Source organism: Amblyomma americanum, chromosome 10 (assembly GCF_052857255.1).
Source record: "Amblyomma americanum isolate KBUSLIRL-KWMA chromosome 10, ASM5285725v1, whole genome shotgun sequence".
Taxonomy (NCBI): Eukaryota; Metazoa; Arthropoda; class Arachnida; order Ixodida; family Ixodidae; genus Amblyomma; species Amblyomma americanum.
The window spans coordinates 12,218,471-12,244,484 of NC_135506.1; the positions used below are offsets into that span (position 1 = coordinate 12,218,471).

General features: G+C 45.0%; 1 protein-coding gene across 1 annotated transcript in view; it reads left to right on the plus strand.

The window, feature by feature from the left end:
* The window catches only part of LOC144107176 (uncharacterized), a 212,375-nt gene extending 187,709 nt beyond the window's left edge, over window positions 1–24,666 (plus strand). Inside the window, exon 2 of the mRNA XM_077640174.1 lies at window positions 20,876–24,666. The gene's annotated coding sequence lies outside the window, so the exon portion shown is untranslated. The remainder of the gene's footprint in view (window positions 1–20,875) is intronic.
* Window positions 24,667–26,014: the final 1,348 nt, after the last annotated feature.

The following is a 26,014-nucleotide window of genomic DNA, read 5'->3' on the forward strand; positions in this document are numbered from 1 at the left end:
AGCAGCCCGGTAAAGTACTCCAGACTAAACCGCTAGTTTCGATTTCCTACCCTGGTAATCATTGGCAGTCTCACCAAGACGCGCTGTTTGAATGACCTTTCTCTTCGTTCTCAGGTTTTAATCAGTGGTTCTTTTTAATCTGTTCTTTCAATCTCTAGCTTTTACTTCCTTCCGCGCTACTGCGCCAAACTCCTTAATTTTTCTTGCCTGTCTTCTTGCACTCCGTTTTAATAATACCGAGCTCTGTTCCCCCTCGGAAATGAACCGGCTGTTCTTAGTCGAGACCTGTCACTAAGCCTAATCAATCTTCCTTCAATTTCAGTGGGACTATATATTTTCTTTCCTAAGCTATAGATATAGTCGTAAGTGGGACCAGTGGTATTTAAGAGCGCCTTTCAAATAGCCGTCGCATTTCCATGTAGCGCATTGCCAAAACATGTTAAGTAACCAATGGTCAGGTTATAAATAAAAAAAGCGACGAACTGTAGGTCGGACGAAGAACCAAAGAACCTCGAAAATGTGGCACGTGTGTCATGCCGCGACCTGCGGAAGCACTGATTTTAGGACTAGTGCCGAATCAGTTCCAATTCTACCAATTCCAATTTATCATGGCCATTTAGGGGGCAGTCCATGTTTTAAACGCAGTACGCTGTCGCTTATTCTTTGCTCATGTTTCGCAACATAGTGTACGCTTTTTTGTTCAACAAAAACTTCATGTTCTCACACCTGTCATCCTCACAAAATTCCCTCCGGCCTGAGCGCACGACGGGCCTGACTTGTGACTAGAGCATGAACTAGCTGCCGAATCTAAGGTGTGTGAAACGAGCCTGAACCCCCCTTCTCTCCCCCCCCCCCTGCTTCCCATCCCCCTATATCTAAATTTTCATAAGGATTTCCTCCTTAGCGCTCTAAGTCCCATCGAACATTCCAGTTTATTTTTATATACGTAGCACTGTATACCCTTGTGAAGCATTGCATAAATCATACTCAACATTTTGTGGGCCCTGTACACTTCGGACATTTTCAGTAGATAATTTGACCACATTAGACATTTTGGTGACATTTAGAGACCCCAACAATTGTTCCTCCCCTATAAAAATGGTCTATAGAGAGTCTATAGACTTTTTATAAACCCTATTGCCTTCCTGTAGGTATTTCTTTTTGTCTATTCACAGTCTACAGACTGTCTATAGAAAAAAGTCTACTAAAAGTGTACGAGCGTAAATCTATAGATTGTCTATAGACTGTCTATAGGATCTGTATTGCTTACAAACTGTTCTCTGGGGTTTTTCTCTAGAGAGTCTATAGACCTTATAGACATCAGTCTACGGACAGCCTATAGACTGTATAAAAATTTGTAACGGCTGGGGCTCTTTGGCTGCAGCTTCCCTTGCGCCACAAGAAAATATCATCACCATCCCAACAGAACGCTCGCATTCATCTTTATCTACGATGGTCAGTGACTCCACCGCAGCCCCGTCCATTCATTTCATCATTCCGTTTTTCCGCCTATAACCTCCAGCCTGCTTCATTCAAGTCACAAACTCTTTTCTCTCTCTCTCTATCCATCTTTCCCTTTACCTTTCTCTGCCTAAATCACGCATGTTCTCGCGCTTTATCGCCGTTCCAGCCGTTCTGTCGACTGCCGCCGGCGCAGCCCATATCGCGGAATACGCCTGTCGTCTCTCCGTGCCATCCGCTCGATCATTCCGAGTCACGAACAACTCTGGGGCGAACCGATTGTCCCTTTCGCGAACGAGGTCAAACTCCCCGCGAGCCTGTGGGCGTCGCCTCCGGGCGCGACCCGCTTCACCTCATTGCACTGCACACGCTCCGTATCATCTCTCCCCAACTCGAAACCTCTGCCGTTCCGCAGTTAGGGAGCCAGTGTCGTTGTCGGTTAGCATGCGAGCAACGCACCGCTGACTCGCGTTCTTAGAACTGTACTGCGCCTCGCTTCTTGTACCGAGCAGTGTTGAGGAAGCTAGGGACGCCGTAGAGATATCACGAATCGAATGCGCAAAGCTGCCTGTGTTGCAGCTAATATTTAAATGCGCACAGTGCTGATTTGTGTACAAATCAATGTCGGGCCTAAGACACCAAGTCGGTACTGCTTACGCAAAGAAACACATAAAACACCACGCATAGGTACAAACGCAACAAGTAAGCTACCAAGTCCCCCTACTTTTAAATAATCTTTAAAACAAGGTTCATTTCAGGGCACGTATTTCAAAAGAAGTCACTAAGAATATTCCTACTGGAGAGTGAAATAATAAGTACTTCATAGGTTCCCCTTATGCCTCTTTGTTAGAATACAATTGCTTAACTTTCTGTTTGAGCGTGTGCCATGTGTATTAGATGTTTTTTATATGCTTGTTCGTGTTTTTACAATTTTTTTCTGTTCAGTTTCAACGTTTAAATTCCTTTCTGTAAAAGATGTATTGTATACGCTTGTTAGTTCTGTCTGAAATTGCATCCAGTCTACCGTTATTGCTCGATAGGGCAGGAGTTCCTGTCAGGCTACGTCTTTAGCTTCTGCTTTATTGCGCGTTTTTTACCTGTGTAACAAACCAATGAATAGACTTCAAACACGTTACGTTTTCTGATATCGCGTTGCAGCTAGCAGTGATAACTTTATTTCGTGCGAATTAAGTGTCCTGCATACCACATATATGGTGGTTTTTTATGCTGACTAGTAAACACGGTCAATAATAGTACACAAAACAGTGAGCTGGTAGCATACACGGCATCATTTTTCATGCACATAAATTTTTCCCGCAATATCAGCAATTTTATTTTCTTAATTGCTAGCGTTTATTGGGTGCGTTTTTAACAATGAATAGCAGAAAACAAGCGTCTCGAGGAGGGATCGGCGGATATGTAGATTATTAAAGTGCAATGCGAAAAATATGCGAAAAATTGCGTTCATAAACAACTTGCCGTTGAAGAATTGTGCTTTATCAGAATTTCTGGGTTTGTTCTCCTTCAGAACAAGCAGGAACAGGTAAGTATTTTGGATACAAGAAAAGCCGCAGGGAATCTATCATTCAGGATAGATATCTGAACAGACCTTTCGCCAGGGTGAATTTTACAACACAGTAGCGATAAAATGTCATGTTTTAGCTCTGTATATTGAATATGGCAGTTGATAAACTGATTTAAGAGCGTTATCATCACCTCTGAAATACACCGTCAAAGGCAGAATGTTCATAAAGATAAATTTTGCTTCATCTGAACAGTTAAATGTAATCTATTTTTGCGCACTAAAACCTAGTTTTAACTATACGTTATATATGTTCTTTCAAATTCTCACGACATAATAAGGTCAGATATGCAAATTAGAATCACCCTTCTGCTTAGTGAAAAAGCTTTGCTTTTGAGCCGTAGTCACGCTGTCAGTTGCACAATCATTTCAGATGCAGCGGGCTCCTTTACACAACCAAAAAAAAAATCCTATACAAACCTCGGGATGGATTTCCTTGCTGCTGCAGTTAGGTCTTAATATCTTTGTTCCCTGTATTACAAACCACTCCACTGAATAGAGGAAAAAAATTGGAGGTGGAGGCAATATACTTCTCATCTTCTTATCTTCAGCCCCATAGATTGTGGGAGGTTATAGACGACTATTTGTTCACAATATCATAAGCGAATTCCTGTTGCGTGAGTTCAAAAAAAAATCATGAACAACAGCTAAAGGGGAAAACCCAGAATTGTTTCGTTTCGAAGAGCAGTCATTATTATGCAAACACGATACAAACCTCCACAGCGCATGTATAGCTGTTCGGTGCATCTCTCGCTGTGGCCTAACATCTGATTGGTATTCCACCTTCATACCCGATTCGATCTTTGTTTTTTTTTTTTTTAGCCAGAAGAAGTCGCGACGAGTTTCACTGCAAATAGTTTCCCGCTGCATGCCTAAATGAAAAGAAAAAGAGAGATAAAAATGCCCCTGTTTCAGAAATAGCCCACAGAGGTTCAATCTCCGCAGCGAGATGGAAGAGACTATTGCGCAACGGCCGACCGACAATTTTTCAGTATGCGCGAGAAATGAAGGGGAAACCATGGGCTGTTTAAAGCGTGGAAAATAACCATTCTAGCAAGAAGGTTTCTTTTTATGCGTGTCTTAGATAAAGCCTTCGGGGACGAAACGTTTCTCCCAAGGACAATATCGCAAGAGGGGTCTTTCTTAAATATCGAAAACTATATAACTTTTTTTTAACCTAAAATACATTCGGGTTACACCAGCAAGAGTCGAATTGAGCGTACCAATCGAGACGAAGGAATATTTCAGCGACTATCTAGTGGCCGCTTTTGAATCTGACGCCAGTTTTCGTGGACGTCATGACATTTTGCACCGATAAGCTTGAAGCTGTAGCGTAACGCCTTATTGTAGCTGTTCAGTAAGCTGTGCAATAAACTGACTTGTATTGCATTATACTGATATTACGAAAGGATTCTTATCATGATGTCGTGCAGTTAATCAAGTCTACCAAAATCGAACATTTTCTCAATAAATCGGAACTAAAGTCAGTAAGAAAAGCCTGAGGTATGAATAAAATGCTGAACAGAAAGAATTATAGCAATCGATATGATATTCTTCTAGGCCGCTTTCAGTACAGTACAATACAGTACAGTACAGTCAGTACAGAGAAGCCAACAACCACTGAAACGAAGAAGCATAGAGTATTTTTTTATTTGTGGTACTGATCAATAGATATCATTAGTGAATACTTTATAGCTTAAAGATAATTGATTAGAAAAACAGAAGAAAAAACGACCATACGCCGCCGGTGGAAACAGAACGCACGACCCGCGAATTACGCTTCCGGTTATATGCTTTGCGAGTGTATATTCGCCTATGTGTTCTTGAAACCGCTTAGTTGCTTTATCCAATGATATTTTGTAGCTTTTTATGAAAGGCCTTCATCAAAGAACGACCGCATGCAAGTGCGAGCCAGTTAGCTTGAAGAATATTCAGGAGTAACGAATTTTCATGCCGCAATATTACTGCATTATTTTAGCATCCCGATTTCCTTAGACATTACTTCAACTGCAATGAATGAAGGAATCAATCAATCAAACAATCAATCAAACAGTCAATCAATAAATCAATTAAACTATCAATCTCTCAATAAATCGATGATTCGACCGATCTATCAATATTTTTCTACTTCACCTATAGATCTGATTCACTCAGGTGTAACTAAAGCGCCTGATCCTTCACGCATCCTTACGCCTTTCCGGATGACAGGACACAAAGGGATTTCTTCATTTACGCCAGCGTCCGGATCTTCCCAGACCGACCCGTGCTCGGGTGATCCTATTTATGCCCGGAGAAATTCAGTTGTCACAAGGCCTTAATCCCCGCGCGCTAGCTTGCGAAAGACTGCCCATCCACGCGCAAGATTAATCTCGTTACAAGGAACTCTTTCTGCATAACTCGCCTCGGTATGAGAACGCGTCTGGTTGCGTCAGCATATCGTTCTTTCTTTTTTCTTGCTGTTTTCGCTTAATTTTATTCCGAAGCTCCTGACGCACCTACGCTTGGATTCATACACGACCCTTTCTCCGCATCGGGCAGCGACGCCGCGCTAATCAAAATTCCGCGCGTCGAAATGAACGATACAGATTAGTGTAATCGGTTTATCTTCGTGCAAGGTTGCTTGCGTCCGAGAGAATTATCCGCGCCTTGCAACGAAGTTTTCCCGACTGCACAGTTTTCTTTTAGCCTGCTGTATTTTACTGACTGGCTTTCACGTTTTGTTCAACCTTGGACATGCTCTAGTGAATTGATAAATTTAAACCTTAAAACCTTTTTCCGCCAATTCTCAGCATTGCATTTCTCGGGGGCATTTTAATACTTAGGCTTGATGTGCAAGCAGTTATTTTTGTTGCTGGATGAAAGATACCAAACGCAATAAACCAATGAATTTCGTGGCAGCAAATCGGACACGACAAGAACAATATGAAAACAATATAGATCTCGGTTCGGAATAAAAAACACATAAAGCCTCAAAGAAAAGAGGCCTTCGAAAACCATGTCATTCATTGCAAAAGGTGACTGCCTAAGCGCGATTCACTAAAGATGCCTTAAGCTCTGATCACATTCTTTTTTGTGAAGCACAGGCTCTTCGTGTCAGTACTATGCCTTTCTTGCTGGACGCCATAAGTGGAATGTCACTTTGCTGTCGGCCATGGTTGGCCGAAAAACACCGCTTCTAGGTGAAAAAAAACGTTGCAGTAATGCCAAATTTTCGCAGACGTGTAGGCTAACGGGCGCAGTTAGCTGTGCTGTTTTACTTTACCATTACTCTAGAAGGGTACAGGCGTTTTATTTAAAACGACAATTACTAATATACGACAGAATGTAACGGCTATATGGGTAAGATTTCGATACTGTGTGCCCGTGCTGGTGCTAAAACATGCGTATTAAAAACAAGTCAAACAGTACAAAGTTTGTTCAGTCATGGTGAAAACGTTTTGTTCGGAAACTACACATTCGGGACACTGGATATGTTGACACAGTCTGTTATGCATTGCCATACGAGGGACATATTGTTACAGTCAAAACAAAACAAATTTTGGGACATGAAGCCAGCAAAAATTAATACCTACTGTGGTGAGCAGTATCCAAACTTCAACTGAGAAGCTCTTTGAAATGGGTAAAAAATAAAATGAGAACAAAAGCTACCAAAGGAAGAATGCAAAGTCACGCTTTCAAGCGAGGCAACGCCGTTCCTGTGAAAGTGTTCAGGCGAGCTTCTCCGGCGAGGGACCCATTTAAGGGCGCCGTTAAGAAAACTGGCAATCTCCACCGCCAACTCTTGCAAACACAAAAACAAAGAAAACGATTAGGAAATAAAATCGCACGTGCTCAAGAGCAGCCGCGACTTTCAGAACGGCGTAGTTAATTTTACTGCCGTTGTGGCTACCGAAAAATAAAAACAGTACGAGACTTGCTAGCTTCGCTTTTGAGATCCATTTGAGGTCGGCGGACATCATCTCGTTGACTTCTTTGTGTTTTTTTATGTTTATTAGCTACAATTACTGCGTAGTGGATACTGCTTTTGGCTAAATGCATGCAGCGTTTCTGATAACTGCAGCCGAGAGACGTAGTCCAGGAACATTTTCACAGAGCTCGTAACGCCTACGAAATGTGTCCTCCTCCTGTATTCATTAGGTTGGGAGAATTATTCTTGCATTGATGCCAGGGCCATATTTTGTAATCATTTCATTCCCGTGTATGCTCTATTTAGGCGAATCATAGAACCCTCACCGGGCAAAAACCCGACTCTTTCCCGCGTGGTCCAGAAAAAACCCTATTGTCTGCCGGACAGTGACGTCATCAGTGACGTCACCAGAGCTGGGAAATTTCATTGGCTGGTGGGCAGTAACACGATCATTGACGTCACCACAGCGTTGAAATCTTATTGGAGGGAAGTGCCATCACCATCCCGGCATTGACGTCACCAGACCGGAGAATGCCCACCGGTTAGACGGATGTGACGTCATCAAACTAGCTTCGTGTGTGTCGAGCCTCCGCCTTCCAAGTGTGGCATGTGGCATCAGCGTCATCGAATCGTATCGCAATGCCAACACATAATGAAATTTGGTGTCCCTTTGATTTTTTCTCTTTTTCTTATTGGTGAGCCTTACATCATAAACGCAAAACGACATCGGTGGCAGGAGGTCAAGCCTGACGTCAAAGTCGAAAGCTGCCATAGCTGATGACACAAGCGAAGAAATATAAAATTCAGTAGTTGCAAAACAACGCCGCAGGTAGTGGTCGATTCCTATCTAGGTTATCTACACTTGGCGCTCTTATCTGTTTCGGCCCCCATTCGTTAATCACTCTGAAAAGTCAACAATGGCATAACTCGGCTTACGAGTAATCACGGACCCTTATTTCACTAGAACAATTTGTGGAATACAAATGTAGATAAGAATAACTCAGAGACATTTCCTCGGTCAAGCTAAACTCGTGCTCTGAACCACTCTGTTCGAAATGTAGGGCTCAGTATAATCTCTAACCGTTCGGAGGCCCTAGCGCTCACCGAAATTTCAGCATACGCGCGGCCGTTCGCCTGTTTCGTCAATGCCTAAAGGCGGCCGCCGCCAATGGTGGGATTCCAACTAGCGACCTACAAGAGTCCAGCAACAGTACGCACAATAGCCCTTCAGCGACTAAGGTCAGGTATTGGAAATGTGCAGCACAAAATAAAAAAACGCACGGACGACAGAAGAAATAAAAACACAAGCGCTGACTTTCTTCTGTTTGGTTTATGGTTTATGGGGGTTTTACGGCCCAAAGCGACTCAGGCTATGAGAGACGCCGTAGTGAAGGGCTCCGGAAATTTCGACCACTTGGGGTTTTTTAACGTGCACTGACATCGCACAGCACACGGGCCTCTGGAATTTCTCCTTCATAGAAATTCGCCGCCGCGGCCGGGATCGAACCCGCGTCTTTCGGGTCAGCAGCCGAGCGCCGTAACTACTGAGCCACCGCGGCGGCTGACTTTATTCTGTCGTCCGTGCGTTTTTTTGCGCTGCATATTTCCTCTTCTGTTATGAACCAACACGTCCAAATGACCATCCTTCATAACGTCAAGCATAATTGCGCAAATACCATATTCTTTAATAGGGAGTACTGAGAAGCATTCTCTTTCGCAAGCGCGCTCCGTGGTTTTTACGCTGTATATTCGCTGGGTGCAAGAGAAAATCTGTGGACGTGGCTTTCTGGTAAGGTAGGTGAGAAAGCACCTTCCACCACATTGCACTCTTTTTCCAAAGACGGAGAGAGAATATTATAGTCCTAGCTCTGCGCATCATGGTATAACTCTCATCTTGCAGTTATGACTTTTATTTTCTTTTTTTCTGGGAAGTGAGAGGCAATGTTACGATCTTATTAACATTTCTTAGAATGCGAGGTTGGAAAGAGCCGAGCCAAAACGAGCGGGCCGTGGCTCGAGTTCGTACTGAGACTAGGAGCAACTGCATGCCGGAGCTGGCAAAAATGGCAGATACTTCACTACACTGCTGGGTGCGATTCGCGTGCTAATGCCGCTCGTTTCACCTCCACATTTTCATTTCCGAGTGGGGCTCTTTACTTCACGAATGCCGTAAACGAGAGAGAGTGAGCATCGAATGGCTGGGTTGAAAGAGGAGGAGGAGGACTACATTTGAAAGCTGCTGGACGGCTCCCAGAAGTGAAATGGAAAGAAGACCGGAGCATAATATAACGGGCGTAACGAAGGAGACACCGGGGAAGACATTCGTGGAGGGTGTGTGCTACTCGTTTTATCGCTACAGTTCCAGCTGTGCCTACGGAGAACTTAGCTTCCTTAATTTTTTTTTTACATGCTTGAGTTTGCGGGCTGATGCAAATGTTCTGACTCCGAATGCGCATCAGGGAGTCTGGAAGTAGTAATATTTGGCGGAAAAAATCTACAAGCGGCAGCCGAAAAGTATGATGATTATGATGGTGAATTGTGTGACACAAGAGAGATCAAAAAGTAGCCTGAATATTTTGATTTCGAAATTTCATCACAAGGAACAGAAAAGACTATATAATCTTTTTTCAGTGCAATCCGCTGCACCTCCAACGAAGCTGCTCGAGGGTTTCGCTATTGCTTGGATTCTGGAAAAAAAAAAGACTTATTCAACTTACCTTGGTGCTACTGCTGCTTCTCGTGTACCACTTTTTTCTTGTCACTCCCCTTGCCGATGTTCAATCAAATGCCGCGACTCAACTTTTGAAATTTCTGTGCATCTCGTTAAGTGCTGAAAATGAAAGACAGGGAATGGCATACTATTCCTTCGTCCATCGGTAAATATGAATTGGTTTTCACCCTCGTTTGCTCAAAAACGAATATTCGCACATTATTCGTCTTTCGCGCATGCTACCAAGAGGACGTATATGCTCTGGTTACGGCGTGCTTCACGCCATATTGGTGAACCGTGAAGCATTGCCCGACATGGCTGCAGGAATAGCATATCCAGATTTGGAGCGGGCACGACATGACTGCGATTTTATTTGCAGTTCTACGTTTACTTGCTGATACGACTTCCGAATAGGCGCTAGCGCAGCGCGCTAATGATCTAAGGATTGGAAACTACTTGTTTTACTTAAACACACACGTATTACATGGCCCATACTGTATTTTGTCAGCAATTTTTAGAGACTGTAGCGTTATGCAATTTTTACATAGTAGTCAGACGCTCGTTTTTGTAATCAATTCAATATCACTGTGAACTCCATAATAGTTCCTTATTCATGTCATTTTCAAAGAAAAAATATTCACTACCTTTTGAATCACCCGCCGCGGTGGCTCAGTAGTTACGGCGACCGGCTGCTGACCCGAAAGACGCGGGTTCGATCCCGGCCGCGGCGGCGGAATTTCTATGAAGGCGAAATTCCAGAGGCTCGTGTGCTGTGCGATGTCATTGCACGTTAAAGAACCTCAGGTGGTCGAAATTTCCGGAGCCCTTCACTACGGCGTCCCTCATAGCCTGAGTCGCTTTGGGACGTTAAACCCCCATAAACCAAACCACACTACCTATTGGATCACTACGAAAGGCCTTTAGCTGCCAATTGAGTCAACTCGGATGACCATAATTATTACGATGACGGCATTATTAGTATCAAATCCATTATTGTGAGGCAAGGGAGAGGAAATGAGTGTTTTGTGGTGTGCGTTAAAGTGAGAGCGTTTTTATCTATCTTTATGAGAGCGACATATCAGTAGCGTCACAATGTCGATGCGTCCTCTTCTTGCGTAACCATGCAGGCTTGCCACACCGGATATTGCGTTGGAGCAGAGCGCAGGTTTGCAATAGGTATTACACCGCTCTCGAAACGCTGTTATCTCGCAATACAACCAGCGCCATCTGAAGTAATGCAGTGCCGAACACACACACACAAAAAAATACCCTGTCTTTTTGACCACCGCGGTTTGGTCGACTATGCGCCTTGTTTGCTAGCTTTGGCCACGCTAGCGGAAGATTGACACACCGTTTTGAGTGTTCTGGCATATGGGCACTTCAAGAAGCTAGTACTGTGGCACAGCTTTTGCACATAAAATACCAACTGCACTAGTGTTTTCGCAATGTGGCAGTTGGAGAGAGAGAAGCTGCTGGTATATGAGAACGCGTTGTGATGTTCAGGAACAGGCGCTACAATACGTCATGGGGAAACATTGTGACATAAGGACACAAGCCAGAGTTAATCTCTTCGCGGTACGGCAGTCATATTTGCGGATGTAAGTTTTCAAACTTTTCTTCGAAGCGTCTAAAGCTGTCTTCACGAGGTTAGTGATGCAGGATATGCTTGAAATCCCTGCTGGACAGGAGGGGTCATTTTATGCCTAGAAATAAGGATCGCTACGGTGTGCCTAGGAAGTGCTAGGCTGCTCTCACGTGGTGTAATCTTTTAGTAAAGGATAGTGTGGCTAAATTTTCGTTGCGGAAACTACGCCGGATGATAACGAGAATAATGAAAAGGCATAAAGGTGTTTTTTTTTAATAGGGAGCATGGGAGTGAGCGCCATGCGTGATTACTTGTTTTTTAGGCATTCACGTTATTTGTGAGAAAAAGCAGATTCCATGTAAACGCACACAAAGTTTCAGGTTTTTCTCAGTAGTAGAACATAATGCTTGTCTGAAAGAGTTATGCTGTGCCTTTGTGTCACTGCGCTCCCCTGTTAACATTGCAGCGCCTGTTCCTGAGCATGAGGTAACAAACTAGCCCAAGTAGGAGGCTTATTCTTTCGTGATAATTCGCCGCCCCGCCCTAAAAAAATAGTGTTTGGAGAGGTCCGTGCAAAGTCCATCACGAACTGATCAGGTATGCCAAGACGTATGCAAAAAAAAACACGTCAGTACAGTTCCATTTCTTACATTACTAGTGTAGGCTGATAGCACTGTTCTATTTCTATCAGTTTCTGCTAAAACGGAGATTTTACCCATTTTTTATGTTCGCAACCTGCGAACTTTAAACAATTTCATTGTGAGTCAAAAGTATACGATTCCACTGAGGAGGCCGAGTGTCTTATAAACACACACGCACGCACGCACGCACGCACGCACGCACACACACACACACACACACACGCACGCACACACACACACACACACACACACACACACACACACACACACACACACACACACACACACACACACACGCGCGCGCACACACACACGCACACACACACACACACACGCACGCGCGCGCACACACACACACACACACACAAACACACACACACACACACACACACACACACACACACACACACACACACACACACACACACACACACACACACACACACGACTTATCACCTTCAAAACTTCTGTGCTACCTCCCTCCAAAACCTTTCCCCAGATCATCAACACATCAACCCTCTGCTGCTTTCAGAATTGATGAGCTCCTTTTGCTCCGCTTAAGAGGATCCATAGCTGGCGGAATCCTCGGGCCTTCATCTCCGCATCACTCTCCTCCAATGTGAAAATCCGCACTGCATCAGCCTGTTTTCGAGAACCCAGAAAAGCTCACGCGGAAAAAAACACGAGCAACTAAACCAAGATGTTTTACCTTATCAACGCTGAAAAGACTGAACCCAGTGATCTGAACTTTCTCTGGGAAGCCATAAACATCCCCGGATGGACTCGTGAAACTAGGGGTCCTGGCTATCGCGTAAGCTTTCCATGGTGAATAAAACATGCTCGAGAACTCCGACGTATGAAAGAGTGACAGAGTGGGCGGGCGCTCCGTAATTCGGCCTCCTCCCTCGCACCGTCCCAGACCGACCAATGGACGCTTTGAATGCGTTGCTGTCAGCTTGCCCTTTATTTTCCCCATTTTTTCTCCCAATTTTCGATTCAATCACTTATGCCGCTGCGGCCGATCCGTCAGGCGCGCCCTTTTCAAAGCACTCCGCTTCCGGCATCGGCGCGCAAGTGCTCGATGGGGATCGATTGGGGTACCGTGATGAAAAAAACGGACGCGTAACTGTGGGCAGAACTGCCCAGAGTATCCCCGGCCCGCTTACAGGCGATATTCGTGGTAAATAAAAAAATAAAGAGTGCAAAGTAGATGGGACAAAAAAAAAAAAGAAACACCATACTGCCTGGTGTCACGGAGAATATTCATGGTAGATATTCATGGTGAATATCATCATCACAATAATAATCAGTTTGACTACGCCCACAGCAGGACAAAGGGCTCTCCCATATTTCTTCAGTCAACCTTGTGATGGTTAATATTCACTAAGAGTATTCACCAACTAGCCCATATTTGCTTTGCTACAGTTAATTTATTTTACAGTCCGCTCCTGTAGTGTCTTCCTTCCTTCTCTTGGTTGTCCCGTCTCGTTCGCGCACTTTCTTTCACCATTAATATTTAGCAAATAGCCCAAAGATCAGCCATTTTGCAGGCTACAGCCTGTATATGGCCCTTTTACAGTTCTAATCGGTACGTAGGCCATTTTACAGGCTATGATCTGTATGTGGCTCTTTTGCAGGCTATAGCCAACAAGGGATGAATTTCCCAGGCTAATACAGAAACTTTACAGGACCTCGTACATTGTATAGTCTGTATATGCGAGTCCATATGGGGAACCTCCATAATATATATGTGACTCTTTTGCAGGCTATAGACTTTGCGCGATAAATTTGCTAGGCTGTTACATAAATTTTACACTACCTCGTACAGGTTTGGTTTACTGGGGTTTAACGTCCCAAAGCGACTCAGGCTGTGAGGGACGCCGTAGTGAAGGGCTCCGGAAATTTCGACAACGTGGGGTTCTTTAGCGTGCACTGACATCGCACAGCACACGGGGCAGGACCTCCTACAGAGTATAGTCTGCATATGGGGCTATACAGGTGAAACCTCAACCAGTTGAAAGTTGTGTTAAGAACGATCTCAGAGTAATCGTTTGAGGCGAGCAAACGGAGAGGGAAGGCCGGAGAATGACATCAGTGACCGGTGGTTTGTGAGCCCGTACTAGCGACGGGAGCAGATGGCGAGGCATCAGCGTTTCCGTTGTACTGATTTCGCACGGAGCGCCGAGAACGAGACATGTACCTGTACTTTTGAACGCTTTAGCTTCTGACACGTTGTCACACAAGACATACATTGCACTGTGTCACCCTTTGCGCCCTAAGTTTGTATTCATCAAATGCTTTGACACTTTAGGCATTGCCCAATCGGGAATCTGGGAACCAGTCATGAGATAGCGCAACTTTTCAAACCGCTGTTTCACTAAGATGTTCGACAATTTTTCAGAATTGTACTTTTTAGGTAGAAGAGCGCTTGTTCTCGGCATAACATTAACCACGGTGTAGCGCATCATAATACAACTAAGACGTTCTAGCTAGTAGGCTGGCTAGCTAATTTCAAATAGTGAACATTCTATCTATTACTCTTAGTCTCCCTATATACTCAGAGGCGTGTAGTCTACCGTAAGTAATATACAGGGTGCACAATTTTAGGATTTATGGATTAAAATAACGAAATACCAAGAACAGTACACAAAAGTCATTATTGTAAACGGGTCATACGACCGAGCCGACGCTAACAAAAAACAGTATTAACAAAAATTTATTATTTAACTTTTCACACATTGCATTTAGCGGTCATGTTTATATTGAAGCTTGGAGGCAGCGGCACTCAAAGGCTATTTCATTTTCTGCAGTTTTAGTAACGCCCTTGTGTTCTGAGATATGCAAGGCTAAAATTTCAACCGGAACCACGTAATAATGTGTTAACGCATGCGAGACCGCGGCACTCAACATGACGCCCCTTCCTGGTGTGACACAGCTTTTGCCTACAGCGTTCCACCTGAGAGGAAAGTGGAGCTGAAGGCGACGGTGGTAACTTTTCATTCTTGGGGAGTGAGACCGAAGGATCACTGTGCCGGACGATTGGGGCGAGCGCTGTTTCTTCAAGCGACTGCTTCTAGGGAGTGATAAGACATGATGCCGATTTTGACTTCGTATGCGGTCAAGCGCTGTGATACCAGACTGCTAGACAAGGCCTAGAATTTATAACCGCCGCCTGAAACTCCACATTCTTGTCAGGCGAAGCGTTATATGCAACAGTTGCGTCTCATAACAGAGGAGGAGGGGCGGGGGGAAGGCTTCATGTCGGTGCCGCGATCTGGCATGCGTTATATTGCACTGTTTGTGCTGAAACCTGAGACGTTCATATCTCAGGACACAGGCACGTGATTAAAATTGTAGAATATAGAATAGTCTTTTACTGTCACTACCTCCAAGTTTTCAATATAAGATTTCACGCTAATTGCAATGATCAAATTAATAATGAATTTCGGTTAATTACTCATGTTACGCTGACAATGTTTTTTACTCTCTCTGTCCGCCTTGCCGTGTAAGCCATTTACAATACTGACTTTTGTACACTGCGCTTATTAATTCTTTTAACCAGTAAAGCTTAATTTTGAACGCCCTGTACATATAAGTATTTAGAATTCCGAAAACGGTGCTGCCCTCGGCGCTGTGGCTCAACAAATTTCGGCCACTTCGACGAGTTGCCTGCACCAGAGAGAAAAAGCTTTGCCTGCAAGCTCTTCGAAAGCGCATGCATTTGGCGCGATGAAGGCAAAATTTCTTAAGCCACAGCGTCTAGGGTAACTGCGTTCGTTTAAATACTAAAAACTGCTATGGATTTTACTTGATGTGGGATACACGCCTCTCAGTAAATAAGGAGAGTAACACTATTAGTTACAAAGTGAATTATTCAATATTAGTTGAACAGCCTATTAGTTAGCACGTCTAAGCTGCATTCTGATGCGTTGCACCACTGGCAACGCTATGCCGAACCAAGCGCTCTAATAAATCAAAAATCCTATCTTAGAAAACTGCAGAACACTTCACGTGAAACACGCGGTGTGGTGCACGCAGTTGGTGTTCCAGGCGCGTCTTGAGCAGCTCGCAGGGACATCATGTGCTAACAAATTCGTGGAGCTGAATACTGCTCAGTTGAGCCAAACCCGCCGCGGTGGCTCAGTGGTTAGAGCACTTGGCTAGTGATCCGGAGTTCCCGGGTTCGAACCCGACCGCGGCGGCTGCGTTTTTATGGAAATTATTCCGGAGCCCTCCACTACGGCACCTCTCTCTTCCCTTCTTCTTTCAGTCCTTCCTTTATCTCCTCCCCTACGGCGCGGTTGAGGTGTCCAACGATATATGAGACATACTGCGCCATTTCCTTCCCCCAAAACCTATTATTATTATTATTATTATTATTATTATTATTATTATTATTATTATTATTATTATTATTATTATTATTATTATTATTATTATTATTATTATTATTATTATTGAGCCAAACCTCCCAGCACAACGCTTCGTTTAGCCGTGTGTCGTCCGCAGCTTGCCTGGTTGGTTAGACCAATCCGACTCCAAATGGCGTCCACACCTCTACGCATTCTATACACACCCTGTTTCTATTCGCTCTTCTTCGCCCCCTTAATCTGTCAGCAGATTGCGCCAGAGACTTTCAGTGGACGCTGCAGATTTTCCTTTCCCTTGCGCATACAGCTGGCAGGCTTTGACAAATCGATGTCGTCCAAGCGCCGCGTTCTCACTCACGCCTCATAAGCTGCATTCGATCCCCGGTGTCGGTGCTATATGCAGGCAACATTGCTATCGGACTGCCCGAGATCACCGGCAGGTGGCACTGGTCGCCGTATCTGACACGCCGCTCATTCGGCTCGGGCAATCAGCCCGAGGCTCTCGTCAAAGCAAACAGCGCGTGCAATATGCATCGGTGGGCAGGGACATCTCATCAAATGTGGAGGGCCCGGGTCGAGCTGCGGAGCCGTCTTGTCTTAGTAAAAGCGTGCAGCGTTCTGAAAGGCTTCGCCAGCTAATGAGTGGCTGAGTTTACGCTTTGCGAAGTGCGAGCGCATCAGCCATTGCACGGCCACTTGCAGCGACCGCCCAATTATGAATTATTCTCACGTGCGACCGCCCTTACGAATTTATCCTCTAATTCAGCTAATCTCAGCTGTGACTGCTACTTTGCTGTACGGTACTAGAGAAGGTTTGACTGGTGCTGCATCGCAAGCAGTGCGGGTCAACCTGAAACCAGGCGTGTCAAGGCAGCTCCGTGATCACAGACAATTCCGTGATTACAGAGTGTTCGTCTTTTGTTACTAGCCCTGTAAAAGGCACGACACCGTTATCCTTATTCTTATAAACAGTCCCGAACAGGTTTACAAGAGGGCCGTTAATAATCGCGAAAGCGGTATTCCTCCCCCACAAGGTTCAGGGTACTCATGTTCTTCTTATGGTTTATGGGGGTTTAACCTCCGAAAGCGACTCAGGCTATGGGGAACGCCGTAGTGAACGGCTACGGCAATTTCATTCTTTAACGTGCACTTACATTGCACAGTACACGGGTATCTAGAATATCGCCTCCATCGAGATTCGACCCCCGCGGCCGGGATCGAACCCGCGTCTTTCGGGTCACCAGCCGAGCGCCATAACCGCTGAGCCATCGCGGCGGCGCATGTTGTGCTTACTCCAAACGCACTTCTCAGACAGCATTGTAGAAGAACGACTCTAAGGCACTCGGTAATTTTATATAATTCATTTTCATAATCACGATCATCATCCGCACCGTTGTCGCCATCAGCTCGTCTACGCCCATTGCAAACAAGGGCCGCTCCCATATCCCTTCAATCAATCGTCCATCAGCTGTGGCAACCTTATCTCCACAAACTTCTTAACCTCACTTAACTACCTGGCTCTTAGCAGTACTCTGCTAGAATTTCCTCCTCTCTGATTCCCCTGCACTACCCTAATCCAAGATACTACTTTAAACGGGTGAAGCAAGCAAACGTGTCTTTCGCCAGAAACACAACTCTACAAATATTCCGGACATTAAGTTATCTCGACAGAACACGCTTTTATAAAGAGCTTCTCAAGCTATGTTGCCCCCCCCCCCCCCCCCCCCACCCCAATACAGTCGTTAAGTTATCTCGACAGAACACGCTGGCATAAAGAGCTTCAAAAGCTATGTTGACACCCCCCCATACAGTCAGCATTACACCAATTGTCTCACAAGCCGTGTCCCGGGTGTGAAGGTTGAGCTCGAACTTTTCTACAGCAGCGACAGGGTCTACGTGCTTCAGCTACTGTGCTTAGATATAGTCGCGTCTCCTTCTTCGTGAAGTTTACAACGCTTCGCGCTTTCAGCGTTGTTAAAACACTCGTAACAGCACCGAGAGGAAGGCTCGTCGTCGCCCTCGTAATTATCCGTTAATCACTTCTCGCATTATCGTGTACACACTGCTGCAGCAATGATGGTTGTTTAGGCTGCCTCGCTGGTGTCCGTGACAACGGGAGGTGTGAGTCCGAGTTTGAACACTAATGTCTCAAAGGATGGTCGTACACGTGCGGCTCAGAGGGACAAAGTATCGTTTGGCTTCTGCAAACGACTAATAAATGTGGAGCATAGTGTTCGATTAGCGAGTGACTTGTCACTAGCATTAACCCGCGTGCACCCGAATGGCTACACAAGAAAGTTTGGACAGTTTTCAAGAAACTTTGCCGCTGAAGAAAAATTAGATCTGATGCGAGGATCGAACCTGGGACCAGGCTTGTCCGGAGCACTAGCTCTTTCACCAATCTAAAAACGACGAGCAGATGGCAAGGCGAGCTCAGGTTCAGAAGAGTTGACTGATGGGCTACTTGGTTTTGAGCCATTATATTCGTCTCATTTAGCGCAAAACACACACCAGACAAAAGAAAGGAACACACAGGACAAAATACGTGCGAACAAACAGGACGAACACAGGACAAAACACGAAAGCGCCCGTGTTTCGTCCTGTCTGTTTCTTTTGTCTGGTGCGTGTTTTCTGCCAAACTATGTCACATTCATCAACAATTGGAAGCGGCAACTTTTCATTGCTTTCATTGGAGCTGTATGGCTTTTCTTAGGTAGATGAAAGTAAGTAAATATTGTTTAACAATAACCTACTCCACAGTCTATGATACTGCAGGATTCCTTGCGCGACAGAAGGCTCAACCAGTAGGTTGCATAGACTGCGCATCGAGGAGGGCTTAAATTGTGACTGCAATGTCGGGCAATAAAACTGAGGCACCCAAGTCTGCTTATGAGCTCAGCCAGTAGAGGTTTCAAGTGCTTATTCGCCTCGCAGCCTGTGTCTTTCCCAACTTGTTTTATAAAATAAAAGAATGGTTTTATACCGCCCTGTTCGAACTCATCGGGTGTGTCGGGCAATCACCTTCACAAGTCGCTTTTGTTGTGTGTAGTTTTGTGCCATTAGGGATGTGTAGTTTTATGCCACTAAGAGAGAAAACTGCAGTGTACAAGCTTACGTCTAACACAATATATGAAGCCGAGACCTCACTGAATAATGCTTGAAACGCATCTTCTTGAACAAGTCATGCTTTCTCTGTGGTGTAACTCGTGTACGCTTGTGCTCTGAAAGGCTTCAGACTGCCGAGCTCAGACTTGCGTTATTATGGCCGCTCTGGGCACCGCTTCTGGATCGTAAAGAATGAAGCGGGGGCGGCTTGAAGTGCCGTAGGGTTATCACACTCGCATAGCTTACACGCTGCGAACAAACTGATGAAAGCCGCAGACGCTGCCTTTATTATGTAAGTGCCAGCCCGAGCCTTAGTGCAGTGGCCCGAAAGTGAATATTCGCTGGGGAAAAGATGGGTAGCAACTATTGAATTCAAGGGCCGAGTCCATTATTAAATTGCTATCCGTTATGCTGTGAACTTCACTTACGACCGATACCTTGGTGCAGAAAGTTCCGTCGGTTGGTGAAAACGCAAGAAAGAATTTCCATGGCAAAATCGGGGCGAATGGTCTCATACATCTGTTGAAACAAGGAGCCGTTGCGGGATGCATGGCTTGGCAGGAGGTCAGTAGCCTGATTATTTTGCGACAGCCTTGTACACGAGCTGTTTTCAAGACTATTTCTGCCTTTGAAGGGTGAAACTTGAATTAATAATTTAGAGAAAACATGCGTCACACTCGTTGTGTGGCTGTTTGCGCCTCTCAGCCTCGCGGTTTCGGTTTAACGTGCTGGGAGGGTCAGAATTGTTTGCGTTGTGGAACCGAGTAGATCAGAACCTACGTGATGTCGTTGTCCACCACTGACTGGGCTCACAAAGCACTCTCTATGTATAGCCTTTTACTGGCTGGCTCTCTATTGCTTCTGAAATGCAGCAACGAATCAGAAGACTTTAAAGTTGCTGATCAGAAACCAGTCCTGAGTTCTAAAAGCATCGATCACTAAGCACCTCAACTGATTCACAAAGTTCAGTGTTCTCGTGGGTACGTCAGATCGATTCGTTCTTGACCGGCCTTGGCGTGTGGATAGTCTCAATAGTCAATTATGTCGTATCTAAGGCACCGGCCAATTATCGACCCGTACTATGTGTACCAAGTTGTATGGATTGATTTGCGAGTCCAATCCGAATTCTCAGCGATAATTACACTGAAGAGTATTTTTAAAAATGAGCCTTGTAATTATACTGAAGAGTATTTTTTTCAAAAATGAGCCTGTAACATATACGAACTGTTTTTACAAAGACGTGTTGGTTATTTGGCGCCACCAAATAACGGCAAATTGCTTTTGTGGAACAAGCCGGGAGCTCACAGTCGCTGGGTATTCAACCCGTACCATTCCCAGCTGTGAATTGTGTGCAGCCTGTGTGAATTCTAAACCCATGAACATCTTTTGCGCTGCGCATTGTGCCTGATAGCCAAATCATGAATCTGAATAAAAGGGGCAATGCCAAAATTACTCGCTAGTTACTGGCTTACTGGCTAGTCATTAATGGTGACGTGATGCTCTTGATCTCGCAGGGCAAGGCAATTGGAACGGGCGCCCTGATTGGCTCACCGGCAGCGCCCGGCCTCCAGGCTTCCAACCGGAGAGGCCGCTGCCAAGTGACGTCACCGGTCCGCCTGGTGCCAGCCAACCGCGTGGCGCCCACGCCGGCATGGTCCGCGTGAGGACGACATATTGTCTTCTGCGAAGACGACGACTACGTCAGCGACTACGTCAACGGCAAATTACCAAACGGGGATACAGCGACCCTTTGGTCTTCATTAACGACCGGCTCTCTGCAGAAACGTTATCACGGAGACACGCACGGAGTGGGGAGTGCTTGTGGTTTTTAATAATGCAGGGGCCATGATCAGAGCTTGTGACGAGGGTGGAGGGGTGCCTATATTATAGGCCGTTGAACTGTCGGATATCACTGCGTCCGTCCTACGGTAACACACAAGGTCACATGTCACTGTCGGTGAATTTTTTTTGTATCTCATTTTTTGGACACTAACCCGAGTGAAAATAATGTTGGCAAGCGCTAACTCGCCTCGCATGATGACGCAAGCCGACGTAACTCACCTCAGGCATACAGCCGATGTGCGCCTTGCAGAAATGAGTAGCTAAGAATGCGCACCTCATTTATGTGTATTACTTTCTACAGGTTTAGCGGTTGCAATACGAGCTGTTTCAAATGAGGGTCGTCTGAAATAATAACAATACGTGTCTAATGTATTGGCGATATGCAAATGATGTTAAGCCATACCATCAATGCCAATAGAAGGTGCGACTAACATTCCGATAGTTAAAAAATAATTCCCTTCTCTGATTTAATGGCAGGTCGAGCGAAAGTCAATACAGCAGTTATAAATTTGCAATAATGCAGTAAAAAATATGAAATGTCTTGAGCAGGATCGCTGAGAGATATGCGCAGTCTGTGGAAATCGATATTCGCTGTTATCAATTACTCGAATATCATTCAGCGCTGTATGACTCGCGTCTCGTCCCGTACTCGGAACACTGCGCAAATTCCTATTGCCTGTCCTATGTTTTGTAATCGTCGTGATGTGACTCACTCACGGTACGCGTAAAGGAAACTGAAGAAACATCTAATCTTGAGGCTTCTAGAGGCTTCCTGTTCTGAGCATCACATATTAATAACTAGTATTATTGATCTGGAAAGAGTCACTATTGCTTAGTTACCGCGTGACGCGAATATAAAAAAATTTAACCAAGCCATCAAACGTATTTCGGCTCCATGGAAATTCTTAAATGTTAAAATGTTTTCTTTTTCTAATACACAGGTTTGAGCCCCTCGATGATCGAAAAAAAGAAACCAAATGCATTGAAATTACGGAAAAGCGTTTTTCAATTGAATACACAACTGCAGAATGCTGATGATATGCGGATATTTGGAAATTTTTCGCACGGTAACACGTTCTTGGCGTAATTTTAAAGAAGCACGCTTAGAAAAAGGAAATACACAATACAGGGATGCTGTTAATTCCATTCGCCGACCGCTAGCAGCCCAATTTAAAGTTGCTAATTAATCCTCGCGTTACTACGACCCCTACTATGTGGCCAACGCACAGTTGCCTTCAATGAGCTTAACTATTCAGTCGATTCCCTGGGACTCACTTCGATGCCCAGGAAATGTTGCGCAAGTCGTTTTGATATCTACTTATGCTCGTGACTGTTTCTCGATCATTGTTTTTCTGAGGACAATAATAGTTACACTCGAGGCAGACACTCGCAAGTTGCGCTATATGCTACACTTTAGTGAAAAGTAACTTTACTAAGTTTTTTTTTATTGTTGCTCATGAAAACCTCCGCTTATTCTCACATTCAATACACAGTCTTCAGACCTTGTGTGGGCTGCCTATTGAAATTTTTGCAAGCTTTGCTCAGCTCTCCGTGCTGGAAGCTGGGACGGAGCTTAATACTGAGCATTTGCCATTATTTTAGTCTATAGTGGTGTGCCAGTTCCTGATGCAGCGAAACCTTACTGCAAAAAAAAAAAAACTATCGAAAATAAATGCTAACATACAGTTGTTTACAAAAAGAAAGGAGAATCAACTGCAATTAAATAGCGTTCTAATGGGCACTAATGATGGCACTGACACTATGCAGACATTTCCTGAAGGCCAAATATTCAGTTTCTCAAGTCTTGCGCGACCAAGAACGTTATTGCGTTTATATGGAAATGACGGCTTTAACGAAGAAGTCTGTGATTTTATTTGATTTGTACGGCGAGGTTTCGCTGCATTAGCGTACACCGAAAGGACCCGCGCACCGCGCAATGCCCCGCAAGCATTCCGCGACAAGCACACACACACTCACAGCAGAGGACGGCGCCAGAGGTGATCCGATAGTTCCGGGCGTCGCCATTTTATACTTGCACGCAGACACACGCAAAGCAACCAAGCAAGCTATACACACGGCGTCTCACGGAACTCTAGTCTGTCCGCAAGGTTTTAGGTATTTTAAAATACAATTGTAACCGCAGAGTATTTGGCCCTTCGCCGAATTGACGGGCCTGCCTACAAGAAGGAGCGTCGAGAAGGAAATCTCCGAGTGCGCAAGCGTCGAATCAAAGTTTAAGATCTCGTACGACAAGCCGATCTCAGTCTCTCTCTCTTCGCTTCTGACCACGCTACCTCTTTTTTTATTGGGCAAAAATTAACCTTGTGTAGAATTAAGGTTAATTTCAATCGCAACGGCTTCTTTGACTTTCCCCCGCACCGAATGCCCATTGCTGATTTCATTTTGCGCTAATGTGAAATGCAGCTGACACAGCCAGATATCGAACCCCCGACCTCGAGTTCGTTTGAGGAATGTCCCAGCCTCCTTGTCAACGTATCCTGGCAATTATCATCTCAGCGGTACAGAAATGAAATTTTACTTGTCTCGCCGTAGCAAGTTTTAAACACAAGTGTCAACTGGGTCTCCTCGCGCCTTTGCAATTGAATAAGTTCGGAAAAATAAGCAGACTCTATGTGCAGAGAAATCAGCGCTCACTATTTAAGAGCCTAACCTTTGGCTTTTATAAATTTGCCCGTGAGGTTTACTACTACTATTGAATTTTCATTTTTATTACTGCAAGACAGCACAAGGGCCAGACTTTCTCATTCTGTCGACACGGATTTAATAAACAACTTCAAAAATTTTCATCCAGAAATTCGTGAGCAGAACGTTCGTCGGTGAGCGACAAGCAGCAGTTCCAGCGCGATAAACGCTGCTCAGTACCGATTCCTTCATGGGTAATTACACCGGTGTCGTCCCAAGTTCTGTAGGGCTAATCTCTCTCTTCTGCGAAATTAAAACTCTTATCTCAGTGCTAACGTCGAAGTTCCGGTGGTTTCCAGAAAAGAGAAACTCCGAAATAAGAGATGCTGTGAAAGCCACGAAGTAACACGTACATGCACACATATATAAAAAAGAGAAATTTTGGACTTGCGTCTGTACTCCTTTCCACTGAAAACCATGCAGTGCTGCAGAGCTCGTATATATGGAGTAAGCCAACCATCGAACGGACTGCTCCCGTGGGCTGCTTGGCTGAGAACGCTTTGTGATTGGTCGGCGCCTCAAATCCCATAGCACCCGCTATCCTGATTGGCTGGCGCACTGCCGCACTGGACCCTCTGATTGGCTGACGCCAGGCAGCTCCAGCTCCCGCAGCACTGCACGCATATTGTGAGGATCCTCAGCGCGGGAAAGAAGTGACAGCAAAAAGGAAGGAGGGGGAAAGAGGAAAAGGGGGAAGGACGATTTCAGCCCGTGGAAGAAGCGATAATTTTGCGAGCTTCGAGGACCATTAGGGACAACATTTCCAGCGTCTCGGAAAGCGAGCGCTGCGCTCCCTTGCGGCGATGACTGAAGAGCGGGGGTGGGGGGGGGATCCTCGAAATGGTTTCTCAATTGTCGCATTCGAACGACATCGGACAAACAAAATGAGGAAAATCCCGCCAAGAAGTACTGCGGGGAGACGGACATCGACTTTTCTTTTGCGTTGCTTTTGCGTTTCTTTTGTGTTTCCATACAGTTATGCGTCGCCTCAGTTAAAGCGCGAACGCCAGAGATGGGCCGCTAGCCGGGCTCTCGCTCTTAGAGTCCCCGCATCTCGAGTTGCTCGGTTCTCACCCAGTCTTGCTGTTCGTTGGGCGAACACATTTATTTTCGCTGCTAAACATTAAGGACTTCAGCTGAAGTAGTAAATTTTTTTACAAAACTACAGCGATATTGCCTGGGGAAAGATATTGGCGTTAAAAAGAACACTCCCAAATTAAGCGCCGAAGATTCACAGAAAAACATGAGTAATAAATCTCGAACAGCTCAAAATGACACGTGAATGCTGTGTTTATTTCGAAGAATGAGGCGAGAACCAAGGACTAGTTAAAGTCGCTTAACTGCGCAATCTAACTCTCTGGCCCATGGGAGTATATAATGCATAGAACAGTTCCCCGAAAGTTCGTTCAGATATCAGAAAAGACTGTTCCCCCAGAATAGTGATATTATAATCTTTAGTTAAATGCTAAATATTAAGTGCTCACTATCTTTTACGTCATGCTTTTGAGAACCGCAAGCACGGTTTTCATTGTATAGCTTCACCATTTTCGTACGCTTGTTGTTTCACACATGAAGACCTCTCGTAGTGTGCGAAGCTCCCCTGTCGGAATTAGATTCCATCATTCGGTTTTCGCTGGCGTGTTTAAGAGGTAACTGCTCCAAATGTTCTAGCTTTCTCTATGCGTCCTGTCGACTGTTTAGCGCATTGAAAGGTATAGTGAACTACGCGATCAAACATTACAATTAAACGTGCAAAGAAGCCATGTGCCCTGTGTTTTCTCTTGAAAGAAAAACAAGATTTCGGTGAAAGGGAATAACAGAGATCTTTAATATCGGCAGCACTTTACTGAGCCTTGCCCCTCGCGTTATTTTTGTCATAAACAGTGTTTACTGCCACACTTAAGATAAGTATGTGTTGAGGCTATCGTAATAAAATGGGCACTTCATTCTTATCTCGCTTTATGTCTTGTTTACCTTCGAGAGACACTCTAAAGCTTGAATGCATCGAAGAATCGCTTCCCTAGGCCAAATCTCACTCTCGAGAAGCTCCTTCGGTATCGCCGCTCCCTCACTTCGGGATTAGAACTTCGCTCGAAGCGGTGCCGTAA